Source organism: Oncorhynchus tshawytscha, linkage group LG14, assembly GCF_018296145.1.
Source record: "Oncorhynchus tshawytscha isolate Ot180627B linkage group LG14, Otsh_v2.0, whole genome shotgun sequence".
NCBI lineage: Eukaryota > Metazoa > Chordata > Actinopteri > Salmoniformes > Salmonidae > Oncorhynchus > Oncorhynchus tshawytscha.
The window spans coordinates 9,583,806-9,596,400 of record NC_056442.1 but is presented as its reverse complement, the minus strand read 5'-3'; the positions used below and the strand labels follow the sequence as shown (position 1 = coordinate 9,596,400).

Genomic DNA, 12,595 nt, shown 5'->3' with positions numbered 1-12,595 from the left:
TCACAGTTTCTTACGGTCTCTGTTTTCTCAGCACCTCAGCTCAGAACAACAGATTTCAACACCAGGCGGTTGCTATCACAACAGTCTCAGGATGTACAGTGGATGCCAGATTTCCACCACAATCACTTCACTTCAAATCTCAACATCTTAGTTCGTACCTGGAAGTGACTAGAGTTTTTCAGAAATTGGGCCAAGATGAATTCCCCAACATCTATTTTGTTGTCTCGCATAAATCAGGGTTTGAAACATGCAGATTTCAATCATGGGAGAGATCAATGAGAAACTGAAGATGCCTATCAGAGTCAGACGGTCAAAGCCTCTGCTTACCCAGTATACTGGCAACAGAAATGCTTAGAGCTCCAGATCTTTCAGTTTAGGTTCTCAGGCTCAGGTTCATTTGATGAATCCTAGGGAGTACAGCGGCTTTGACTCCAAACTAACTGCTGTGTACGGACAAATGAGAGATTCCTCTTCCTCCAGGAAACGGCAGGCAGGTTCTGGTCATCACGAAAACAACCTCTGTCCAGCTGAGGCATCCACAGCTTCCTGCTATGATGGCCAATTGCACAGATTCATGTGGACTTTCGTAATTGCTTTTCCAGTTGGAGCTTGTTTTAGGCTAACTGTTGTGGAGATGGGATGTTAGATTCCACTGCTGTGTCATTTTGAATGAGCTTAAAGCATCTGAAAAGCATAATCTTCCTAGCTACCCCTCATAACAATTCAAGTTTAGGCTAATACGCTAACAGCACTCATCATAATTACTTTTCTCGCCACTTAAAAGCCCCCTTGCTCAAAATTCTTCAGAGATTTAGCAGCCATTGCTGGAATATTAGGACCACCCTTTTAGTAATTTAGCAGACGCTCTTAACCAGAGCGACTTACAGAAGCAATTAGGGTTAAGTGCCTTGCTCAAGGGCATATTGAACGATTTTTCACCTAGTTTGCTCTGGGATTCGAACCAGCAAAATTTTGATTACTGGCTCAATGCTCTTCTGAAGTTTGAACCACGGGGATGGCAAATTCACTTTTCAGATGCAGCAATTGACAGCACACACTACGTTTAGATGGTTGTTGTTTTGTGACTCTGGACGAAGAAAAATACTTTGCAGGAGGCTTGTCATAGATTAGAATAGGCCTACGTCGTGGCCTGCGCCTGACCTCGAACTATCCATTCAACCACAATGAGTCCTGAGCCTGTGACCTTTACCGGAATGCCTCATGGAGCTGGTCATCCAGTGTTGAGCAGGTGGGATGCTTTAAAACTGGGGACATTGTTCTGTAGGTATGTTAGCTGATGGCTCTAATAGCCTGCTGTGCTCATGACACGAACAGTGTGATAGAACAATACACTACATCTGTGTCATTTTGGCCATGGAAAAAGCTAAATCAGACAGACAACAAGATTACATTTTGACCTACTGTTTTGAGGCTATAACTAAATACTTAGTTATGTTTCTGTTTGCATGTCACCATGCCTCACTGTCAACAGAGGCAGCAGGTTAGGGTGAGGCAGAGCCTGCCTCTGAGTCTAACTATGGAGTTGACTATTCCCTCTAGAACGTTCCACAGCTCTCTCTCCCTTTCCCTCTCTCTCCTCTTATCCTCTTTCCCTGTCTCTCTCTGTCTCTCCCTCGACCCACTCTCTCTATCCACTCAAACCTCCATTCCCGAGCAGCTTTCCCAACAGAAGCATGTTACAGTGCTATTTTTTTTTATACCAGCTAGCAGGGAGGGATACGGCACAATCTGTGGACAGGCTGAAGAGGAGTCGGGACCACATTTGAACTGAGAAGTGGTTCTGAAAGGTTGGTCATGTTAAAAAAATAAATGTATTTATTGGAAAGGATTGGTTTATGTAAGAGAGCTTGCTGTTGTTGACAGGTCGATATGTCTTTTCCCACTGGTTTCTAAGAAAGGCAGGATCTTCAATTCAGAAGGGCAGGATCTTGCTCCCTTGCTCTTTCTGGTCAGGCCTAGAGTTGTTTTGTCCGCTTTGCCGTTCCGTCTCCATGTTCTTCTTTTCATAGAATAAAGGTGGGTTTTCTTTGAATGAGGCTACTTTCTCTGCTCTTTGTGTCTGCTCCCTGCAAACCCGTTCCCTCACCAGAAAGTGAGTGCACAGAAACATTGTTTCTGAATATCAGGCCCAGACTCTCTCCTCAGTACTGAATGAGAGCCTTGGGGTGAACCAGACTGTTGCAGTTCTCTCTCTCTCTCGCTCTCTCTCTCCCCCCCCCACTTGGGAAATAAAACGTGTTATACATCCAATAAGACTAAAAGTACGTGCTCTAGCAGCAGACGTGAACGTTGTCACACTGCCTAAAGGACCTTCTAAAGCTCTCTGTTTGCAGCCCACGATGTGGAGCCAGTGACTACACTGGAAATCCAATTTGAGGAAAGCGGAGTCTGAAGGGGCAGTTTAGGGCATTTAGGATGACGAGGCGAAGTGGAGGGTGTAGCTGAGACCGAGGGTGTAGCTGAGACCTTAGTTGCTCTCATAATCTCTCGTGGACAGACTATGTAAACGGTACCGTAGATCTGTCATGATTCAACGGGATGCGTGAGGTAACGAGCAGCATTACTTCCGGTGCTTTGGACAAAATCACGATTTCGCAGGTGAATTCTGGAAGGGGGTTCCGATGCTTGTTCTACCTCTTCTTTTAACATATATGGACCCAGTCACGACACAGGAAGTACAGGTTCCCAGGCCTCTTCCGTTAACCCTATGGTTTTAGTTATCATGTAGGCCTATGTTAATATGATATTAATATGCACGTCCAGGTGTCTTTGCTGCTCCAATAGCCAGTGATAGTCTCCAGAGAGGCCTAGGGAGCCTGTAGTTCCTGTATCGTGACTATACTATGGGAGAGAGAGGGACATTTCTTGGCCCCTGAGGCTCCTAAAGGCACAGTCTCTAGCTGTTGTGGTAACCTCTGACCCCTCTTCCTTCCTGTTTAGGTCGTAGATCTCGTCCCTCTTCCCTCCCATTTCCTCCAGACAGCTAATCTGATGTGCTAGGCCTGTTCACTCATGCTATCATGCATATTTCACCTCTGTGTCTGAACGGTAGCTGTCGTCAGTTCTTGTCTGTTGGAAAGAGCCGTTCTGCGAACATGATGGATCCCACAACTTTCCATTTCTGGTGGCTTCGCGATCTCATCATCGCTCTCTGCTAGACCTGTGGAGGAAGATGGAGATCACACGAGAGAGAGAGACCCAGTCTAAATATGGACTGTGCTGATTGAATGTGGTCTCATTTGAAACACTCAGCTCTCCAGCCTGCTTGGCGGAGACCGATAACAGCGATTAGCATAAAGAGGGAATAAAACCAGTGTTTAACGCAGCGAGCTAGTCCACGGGATGGGTTCACTCTGAGGTGTACGTGTGTGGGTGTCATCAGGCCCCTCTGAGCAAATCAAGTGGAACGCAATTACTGTGTGCATCCCCGTTCTGATAAGGCTTTTAAAAGCATTCTTTCTCTTTCCCTCCCTCTCTTCCCTCCTTCCATCTCTCACTCATCCATCCATCATTCGTCCATGCTGTTGCACGTCCATCTGAATTACCAAGGATTCATTGTTTCCATGTCTTTCAGTTAGGGAACCTGTCGCCCTTTGACTGTGTAACTGACAGCACTGAAAGGCCCAGTGGATGCCTGTGGTTGTCTTATTGCTCTACCAGGGCTTGACGATCAGCCAGCAGTTAAAAGCCACGATATGCTTCATCTGATCTAGGGCCTTTGTCGAGAGCAAGTTGGGCATAGCGGGGATATTTGGCTGCTCCATAACATCCAAGCGGGCAGGCAAAAACTATGGCCAAAGAGGACATCAATTCCTTGCTCATACCGCGTGTGTGTAGGAGGGTGAGCGTGCATGTGTGAGTCAGTCCGCCGTCTATTTCAGAATTCGGGAGAATAGTCTGTCTCCCACCTGTGACGGCGCTGGGTTGTCAGAGAGCGTATTCGGATGATTAGACCTAGATGGTAAGTTGGCAGTCACACAGACACACACACTCGTCCCTCACGCACTCTGGCACTGCGGGCCAAGGCCAGATCAACGGATGTAGCAGGACCAGCTTCTATGTCTCCGTCTGTCTGTCTGTCTGTCTCTGTGCCGTGACTCTTCCTGCACTCTAGTTTACCCTCTGATGCAGATGTACAAACAAGGCCGTCACTGTGTGGGTACTGTGAGGGCCACGATGTGTATACTCCTACCCCTGCCTCCCACTCAGCAGCAGTAGCAGCAGCTCCCTGGTCCATACTGACTACTGAAGGAACCTAAATCACTAGCACTATGCTAATAACATACCATGCTAATCTTGTCCTCTTTGAATAACAATTAATGACAGTGTGATCTCTTTTAATGAAAACTCCTGATTTTGCTTAAGATTGGCTACTACAAAACTCCTGAATGTCTTAGGCTATGCTTAAAATATAAAAAATGAAAATAGAAAGATCAAAATAATCATCTGAGTCATTGGAATGGATTATCTTGAGTTAAATGGAACTTTATAGGCTGAGAGCAACTGTTTAACTGTTGATGTTTCCCCTGGCCCTGTCAGCCAATGGGCTAATTTAATTAGCGCTGTTTACGTTCCTCTCTGTAATAAGTAGCTAACGTGTGTTAGTTGTGTGTCCTCCGGCTTCTATATCACTTAATTCTGTTCCCTTTGTCAGGCTGCCTCTTCTGCCTCCAATTATCTGTACTCTCTCTCTATTCTCCCTGTTTCTGGAACATTCCACATCAACCTGGACCTATTGTTCAACTAGTGAGGAGAAACATTGGGAAATACATTTATATTGTGTGGTGATGTTGTGTGGTGATCTGGGGTTGTGTGATATTGTGTGGTGATCTGGGGTTGTGTGATATTGTGTGGTGATCTGGGGTTGTGTGATATTGTGTGGTGATGTGGGGTTGTGTGATATTGTGTGGGGTTGTGATATTGTGTGGTGATCTGGGGTTGTGTGATATTGTGTGGTGATGTGAGGTTGTGCGGGGTTGTGATGTTGTGTAGGGCTGTGATATTGGAGGGGTTGTGATAGTGTGGGGTTGTGCAGGGTTGTGATGTTGTGCAGGGTTGTGATGTTGTGTGGGGTTGTGCAGGGTTGTGATGTTGTGTGATATTGTGAGGTTGTGTGGTTATGTGGGGTTGTGTGATATTGTGTGGGGTTGTGCAGGGTTGTGGTATTGTGCTGGATTGTGATGTGTGGTAATGTGTTGTGTAGGGCTGTGATATTGTGTGGTGATTTGTGGGGTTGTGTAGGGTTGTGATGTTGTGTAGGGTTGTGATGTTGTGTGGGGTTGTGCAGGGTTGTGATATTGTGTGGGTTGTGATGTGTGATGTTGTGTGTGTGTGGGGTTGTGGTGATGTGTGATATTGTGTGGGGTTGTGATGTGTGATATCAGGGTTGTGATGTTGTGTGGGGTTGTGCAGGGTTGTGATGTTGTGTGATATTGTGTGGGGTTGTGCAGGGTTGTGATATTGTGAGGTTGTGTGATATTGTGTGGGGTTGTGGTATTGTGTGGTGATGTGGGGTTGTGTGATTTTGTGTGGGGTTGTGCAGGGTTGTGGTATTGTGCTGGATTGTGATGTTGTGTAGGGCTGTGATATTGTGTGGTGATTTGTGGGGTTGTGCAGCGTTGTGATGTTGTGATATTGTGTGGGTTGTGATGTGTGATGTTGTGTGTGATTGTGCAGGGTTGTGATGTTGTGCAGGGTTGTGATATTGTGTGGGTTGTGATGTGTGATGTTGTGCAGGGTTGTGATATTGTGTGGGTTGTGATGTGTGGTGTGTGTGTGTGGGGTTGTGATGTGTTTTTGTGCGGGGTTGTAATGTGTGGTGATGTGTGATATGGTGCGGGGTTGTGGTGATGTGTGATATTGAGCAGTGAGATATTAGCTTGAGGGGACAAACATAATTTTAAATTGTTGAGGAACTGAATGTTACAGCTGTGACTGTCTTGTTGATGACACAGAGTATGACTACCTCTTCACCTCCCCATAACTTCCCTATGTGGCTCTGGGGCGACAGTGTGACACTAGTCACATTAGGAACACCGAGCAAACAGACAGACAGAAACCGAGTAACACGTTTGTAGTGTTTAGCCTGGTGTAGCCTATTTGCTTAAAGTGATATCTCACACGGCCCACCTTTTTGCCAAGAATAAGGCTATTCCAAGTTGCAGGCAACAAATCGTATTCACTTGGACGACACAACCTTTTCCAGAACAGACATTGTGAGTGGGAGAGCGTTAGAAAGAGGCAGAGAGAGAAAGACGGAGTGGAAAAATGACCAAAAACTTGTCATTAAAAGAAATCCAAAATGACGTCCTTAGCCAGGATAAACATGGCTCACTCTCTGGGGCAGAATCTGCAGTAATTGAAAAGGAAGGAGGAGGTAATGATGAATCTGAGAGGGGGCAGAGCAGAGGCCTACATTTTGAGTTCTATCCTTTAATGAGATTGGGGAATGAACCTGGTAGTTAAGAAAAAACCTCTCTCTCGTTCTCTTATATTAAGTAATGAGAAGAGTAATGCTGGAATGTTCTTTGCAATTTTTGATTTATTTAACCCTTATTTAACTAGGCAAGTCAGTTAAGAACAAATTCTTATTTACAATGACGTCCTACCCCGGCCAAAACCGGACGACGTGGGCCAATTGTGCGCCGCCCTATGGGACTCCCAATCACGGCCGGATGTGATTCAGCCTGTGATTCAGCTGCGCCACTCGGGAGCCCCATTCCATGGGTGTAGAAAGACTGTGTGTCTTCTGTCCATCTGTTTCTGCATAGTAGTTGGATTTTGCCAGATTAAACCAATTATTACTCCAATTAACAATCAGCAATTGCTCAAATGGAACTAATAGCATTCTAATGTGATTCAAATCTGTTGCGGAATCACAAGATAAGGAGGGAGCAGTTAGAATTGGCCTAGCTTCTGGGAACAGTTACGATTGGCCTAGCTTCTGGGAACAGTTACGATTGGCCTAGCTTCTGCCACTTGGGTGTTCGGTCATGTTTTCAGGAGAACAGCTGCATTTTGAAAGATGTTGGGTGAAGCTCTGGATCTTCTGACAGCACACACACATGCCTGCTATATAATCTCACGGGAGATGCTTGTTTTCTTGCACAACAGCCCATCTATTCGCTCGGGGCTAGGCTAGGGATTTATTGTGATGGGCCTGAAAAGAATACTGCTGTAGCCGTGCCAGTCTCTCTCAGGCTAATTATTGCCTGCCGATGGGCCCCGGCTCCCCCTGGTCCTTGCTTGTAAATGGCTGTATGTTCACAACAAGTGAATGTTCTATGGAGTGTTTCATTATGTCCCTGGCTGCCATTGGCCATGTATCTCCCCGATAGTCACGATCTGCAATCTTGTAGGCCACCTCAACTGTCTGTCTGCAGGTACAGTAATGATCTGGCCGTGGTCTGATCTACTTTTAAATGGTGTCAGTATGGATTAAACATGCAGATGCTTTGAGTCATTTTAAAAAGGAGTACTGACCACGAGCTTATCTGTGTACATGCAAGGACAGGAGACATATCCCCTTTAAAGCAGGGGCCAAAGGGTGCGTACAAGTTCTCCTTTTTTATTCCTGAGGAGTCGTCCATTCAAGGTGTGTGGCTTAGAATTGGAACTAGGTCCGTGTCCCAGATGAGTGAATTGTTCAACTGTACAGTAGAGAATGGATGGATGGATGGATGGATGGATGGATGGATGGATGAATGAATGAGAGCCTGTAGTCAAGGTCATCTGAAGGAGGAGGGCCCAGTTGTTTTGACAGTTGCTCAGCTAGCTGCTACTGCAGCGGGTCATTTTTGTGAGCGCTAACTGAAACCAGAAGTCGGCCTAGAGGTTCAGGGGAAGAGAGGGAGCACCGGAAGCACATGCTGCCGAGAGGGGTTGAACGAGACACACACTTTGTGTTCAGTGTTTTGATGAATTAAGGAGCCATTTCCTTTGCTCTTTCAATCGACGTGTGCGTGCATGTTCATGGTATATGTGTGGAACGAGCACATCTATTGCTGTCACCTATGTTGCAGGAGCCTGATTTGAATGTGGTGGAATAGTGAAAGTCATCTGCATAACCCAGAGTAGTAATGGTTGGACTTTATCATCACGGAGGGCAGAGGTACCATATCCATGAATCTCTGTTAAACTGAGCAGAAGACGACTTAAGGAGCCTTGGACGAAGTCGATAAGCACCGAGGTAAAAAACAAAAGTTGGCTTTTAAGAAAAGGTTTGAAGGATTTCGTTTTAAATTCGTTTTTATCTCAAGTGCAATGTATTAATAATTCTGACTGGTTCGTTCACTTTTCATCGCCACGTGTATTTAGACCTTGTATATGGTCTTCTAGCTCAGCCCGCGAGCCAGGTGAAGTCTGGAGTGTTCCAGAAACAGAGTTCTGCATTACAATGCCTGGAGAGGAGTCGAACATCTCGAGAACCACATCAATATATGATCAATCATTTATGTCGTGTTGAGTTATGGCAACAACAAAAAAACAACCTCTTCCAAAACAGACCTGTTTTAGTCATAAAAGACACAGCAGCAGCTTTGACGGAGTTATTTTAATGATGTTGCTGTGATACTGGGGTCAGAGTTGCACACAGTGTGGAGGGAGAGAGAGAGAGACAGAGAGCTCTGCCATTGAGGGTAAATAACATTGACTGTGCAAGGCTCTGTTTATTATAATAATAATAATAATAAAAGTGCTATTCATTAAAATCTCAAAGCATTTTAAAGCAACAAAAAAAGACAAGCAATTTAGAAAAAACATCATTCATGAGATGGAAGGTCATGAGAGGGTCAGGAAAGTTCCTGGCCTGAGCGGTCATCAGAGGAAAGTGGTCTTAAGGGGGAGGAGCAAGCAAAGCCGGTCTGTGTCATCAAGATGTCTCGCTGTCCCTCCCCTCTGTGTGACTCGGTTGAAGTTTGAGCTCAGCCACTGCAGTTCATGCACTCTGGAGTAGGTTTAGGCTAGCTACTCCTTCACTATTACCAACATGAAGCATCCGCTTGGGTGAAGCTACGGCAGTCAGCTGGCACCAGAAAGCACACCACGTTTCAATAATACTTAAAGAGTAGCGTTATTCCTCCCTACGATCCTCATCACTCCACACCTCTGCTGTGCCATCTTGCTTTCGGTTCCTCCATCCTCAACCTCCGGACACTGTGCTTATGAGTGCTGTGCTTATGAGTTCTGCCTGCGTCCGTGTCGGAGAGGAGAGTTAGACTGAGGGAAGGACAGTTACAGGAAGCATGATGTACTCCAGAGCCAATAATTCTCTGTGCGTTACAAGTTGCGGGCAGCTCCTCCAGATCAAAGACTAACACTCAAGGGCATTCAGGGAAGGCGAAAAGGGGAGGATGGTGAGGAGGAGAGGAAAGAGATGGGTGGGGTGGGGATTTTTGGCCAAGCACCCACTGACTGTAGCTGTTTTTACGTCCTTTCTTCTTTGTACTTGGAGCCCTGGCAGTAACATTTGGATGCTTTTTCAGCGTGGACATGTTTGTTCTCTTCTTCGTTTTTTTTCCCGTCTTGATTATTATTTTTTTAAGCTTCCAAAAGGATGTTTTTCTTTATTGACTAGCCTACATGGTTCTGACAGCCACTGGGACTCTCCTGTCTCTCCTCAACACTATGACTTCTGACCTCTAACCCCTAGGCCCCCAATCTATTTTTACCCTACAATCCTCCTAACTGTTTCTCTCATCCCAACAGGCTACACACACTGTAGTTTGTAAATGCTAATCTTCCCACAGCTGCCTGCAGAGATCTGTTTGGGATTAAATGGCTGTTTTCTCAGAGCCACCAAGGTTTTCACATGTCCTCAAATGGCTTGGGTGAAATCTGAAATGTGGGACTCGTCAACATCATCGGGGTCTGATAGGCTCCTATGCACTCCATCTCTTACATAAATGAACATTTTGTAGGCTAATAGTGAAATTAAGTGATGCTTACCATTTAGGGCTGCGTGATTAGTTGAAATTGTAATATTGACATGTGCAATATCCATATTGCAATGAGGCTGCAATTGTTTTAAGTGCCATGAATGTAACATTCAAATGTAATAAGGCTCCCCTGGGAAACTCTGACCAAAGACTTTGGTTCCTACCATGTAACACACTGACCAATACTTTGGTTCCTACCCTGTCACATAAACTTTGACTGTATCTGGCTTTGTCATTTAGTTGTCATTGCCAAACACCAACCATAGAATCAGAAAACTAATTTTATTTATATGATTACAACAGTTCATCCAAGTGTTTTGATCTAAATCACAATTTGATTATTTGCCCATATAGTGCAGCCCTACTTACCATGGTTAATGTCAGCCTGATGGTTCCCAGATCTGTTTGTGCTGTCTTTCCAACTCACGTATTGTCATTGTAAAGCCAAACACACAAACAGATCTGGAACCAGGCTATAGTTAAGTGGGTCAAGCTGGAAGAAAACTTGGTTAGGTATGGCATGACAATGGGCCTCAGGATCTCATCACGGTATCTCTGTGCATTCAAATTGCCATTGATAAAATGCAATTGTGTTTGTTGTCCATAGCTTATTCCTTGCCCAGACTAGAACTCAACTGCCACCATGGGGCACTCAGTTCACAACGTTGACATAAGCAAACTGCTTGCCCACACGTCATACACACTGTTTGCCACCTGCCCGGCACGCAGATGAGCTTTCCTGACATGGTTTCTGACCGTTTGTGCAGAAAATATTTGGTTGTGCAAACAGTTTAATCAGCAATCCGAGTAGCTGGTCTCAGACGATCCGGCAGGTGAAGAAGTCTGATGTGGAGGTCCTGGTGTGGCATGGTTACATGTGTGAGGCCCGTTGGACATACTGCCAAATTCTCTAAAACCACGCTGTAGGCGGCTTATGGTAGAGAAATTAACATTCAATTTTCTGGTATCAGCCCTGGTGGATATTCCTGCAGTCAGCATGCCAATTACATGCTCCCTCAACTTGAGACATCTGTGGCATTGTTGTGTGACAAAACTGCACATTTTAGTGCCTTTTATTGTCCCCAGCACAAAATGCACTTGTGTAATGATAATGTTGTTTAATCAGCTTCTTGATATGCCATACCGGGCAGGTGGATGGATTATCTTGGCAATGGCGAAATGCTCACAAACAGGGATGAGAAATGTTTTTTTGTGTGTATGGAACATTTCTGTGATCTTTTATTTCAGCTCACGAAACATGGGACACAACACTTGACACGTTGTTTATATTTTTGTTCTGTTCGTTGTGTAAAAATGATTTCTCCAGTCACAGTGGCAATTTGAATGGCTTATGCTTGTTAAGCCTCACAGTGGGATAACAGTTCAACTCCCTTTACGTCACTGGATTACTGCTGCTTTCACCCTCAAAGTATAGCCGGATTAGCCATATTTTAACAACTACAACTGGTCAGGCCACATGGTCATGAAGAACCGTTGATCTTGGTTTTTGGTCCCCGGTGTAAAGAAATCATCGGAATGCTGTGACTCTGAGTGGGAGACAGAGATGGAGAGAATCCTCCTTCCCCTCTGCTACCCTAGAGCACGATATAAGACAGAGTCCAAGGTCAACTTATTTGGGTTTGGGCAGCGGTAACAGCCCTGTACAATGATGCAGACATTCTGTTCCTCAAACGAGCTGGAACACTGTCCGTTCTATTGTGGTTGAGGGAAACGGCAGAGTTGTAAAAATCAACACAAGGCACAGTGAGATTGATCAGAGGAGCTGGCGGCTGGCTGGCATGCAAACAAATGTCCTCAGCTTTAGAATTGATTTGCCTCTTGGCAGCAATGCTTTCACTCCCACCAAAGGATCTTTGTCATTAAGGAAGCAGGCAAGTGAACACTTAGTGAGATCAAACTGTGTTTCTTTCTGTGTCAAGCAAAGCTATTAAAGCACTTAGTATCCTTCTGTTTCTTTTGAGATAATAGATGTAGAAATGTCTAATCATCACGGGCTCTTTTCAGTTCTGTGCCTCTTCGATATTATGATAGAGGTCTAATGAAAGTGTGTATGCTTGTGCTTTAGACCACAGCTGTGCCAACATGAGATTGGCTCCTATAGGGCCAAGCCTATGTGTGTCAGTCAGCCTCTTCTGGTCTTGTCTTCTGATACTAGCGGGCTGCATTTAGGCAGCCCAAGCCCAATTTTTTTTACTGATTGGCCATTTCACCAATCAGATCTGATGTGTAAAGATATGTGATTGGTCAAAATACCAATTAGTGGAAAAATATCCAAATTGGGCTGCCTGTGCCGTGGTGTCAGTTTGCACTGTGCTCTTTTAATTATATATATATATTTTTTAAATTTTACCCCCTTTTTCTCCCCAATTTCGTGCTATCCAATTGTTAATAGCTACTATCTTGTCTCATTGCTACAACTCCCATACGGGCTCGGGAGAGACTAAGGTTGAAAGTCATGCGTCCTCCGATACACAACCCAACCAAGCTGCACTGCTTCTTAACACAGCGCGCATCCAACCCGGAAGCCAGCCGCACCAATGTGTCGGATGAAACACCGTGCACCTGGCAACCTTGGTTAGCGCGCACTGATGCGATGAGACAAGGATATCCCTACCCTC

The 12,595-nt window shown here is 45.2% G+C and overlaps 1 protein-coding gene across 3 annotated transcripts in view; it reads left to right on the top strand.

The window, feature by feature from the left end:
- The window catches only part of LOC112266495 (cytoplasmic protein NCK2), a 57,213-nt gene that overhangs the window by 10,917 nt on the left and 33,701 nt on the right, over positions 1 to 12,595 (top strand). Inside the window, exon 1 of one of the 3 annotated variants that reach the window (XM_024443996.2) lies at positions 1,725 to 1,808. The exons of the other annotated variants lie outside the window; for them this stretch is intronic. The gene's annotated coding sequence lies outside the window, so the exon portion shown is untranslated. Of the gene's footprint in view, positions 1 to 1,724; positions 1,809 to 12,595 lie in introns of those variants that run through there. 3 annotated transcript variants of the gene reach the window in all.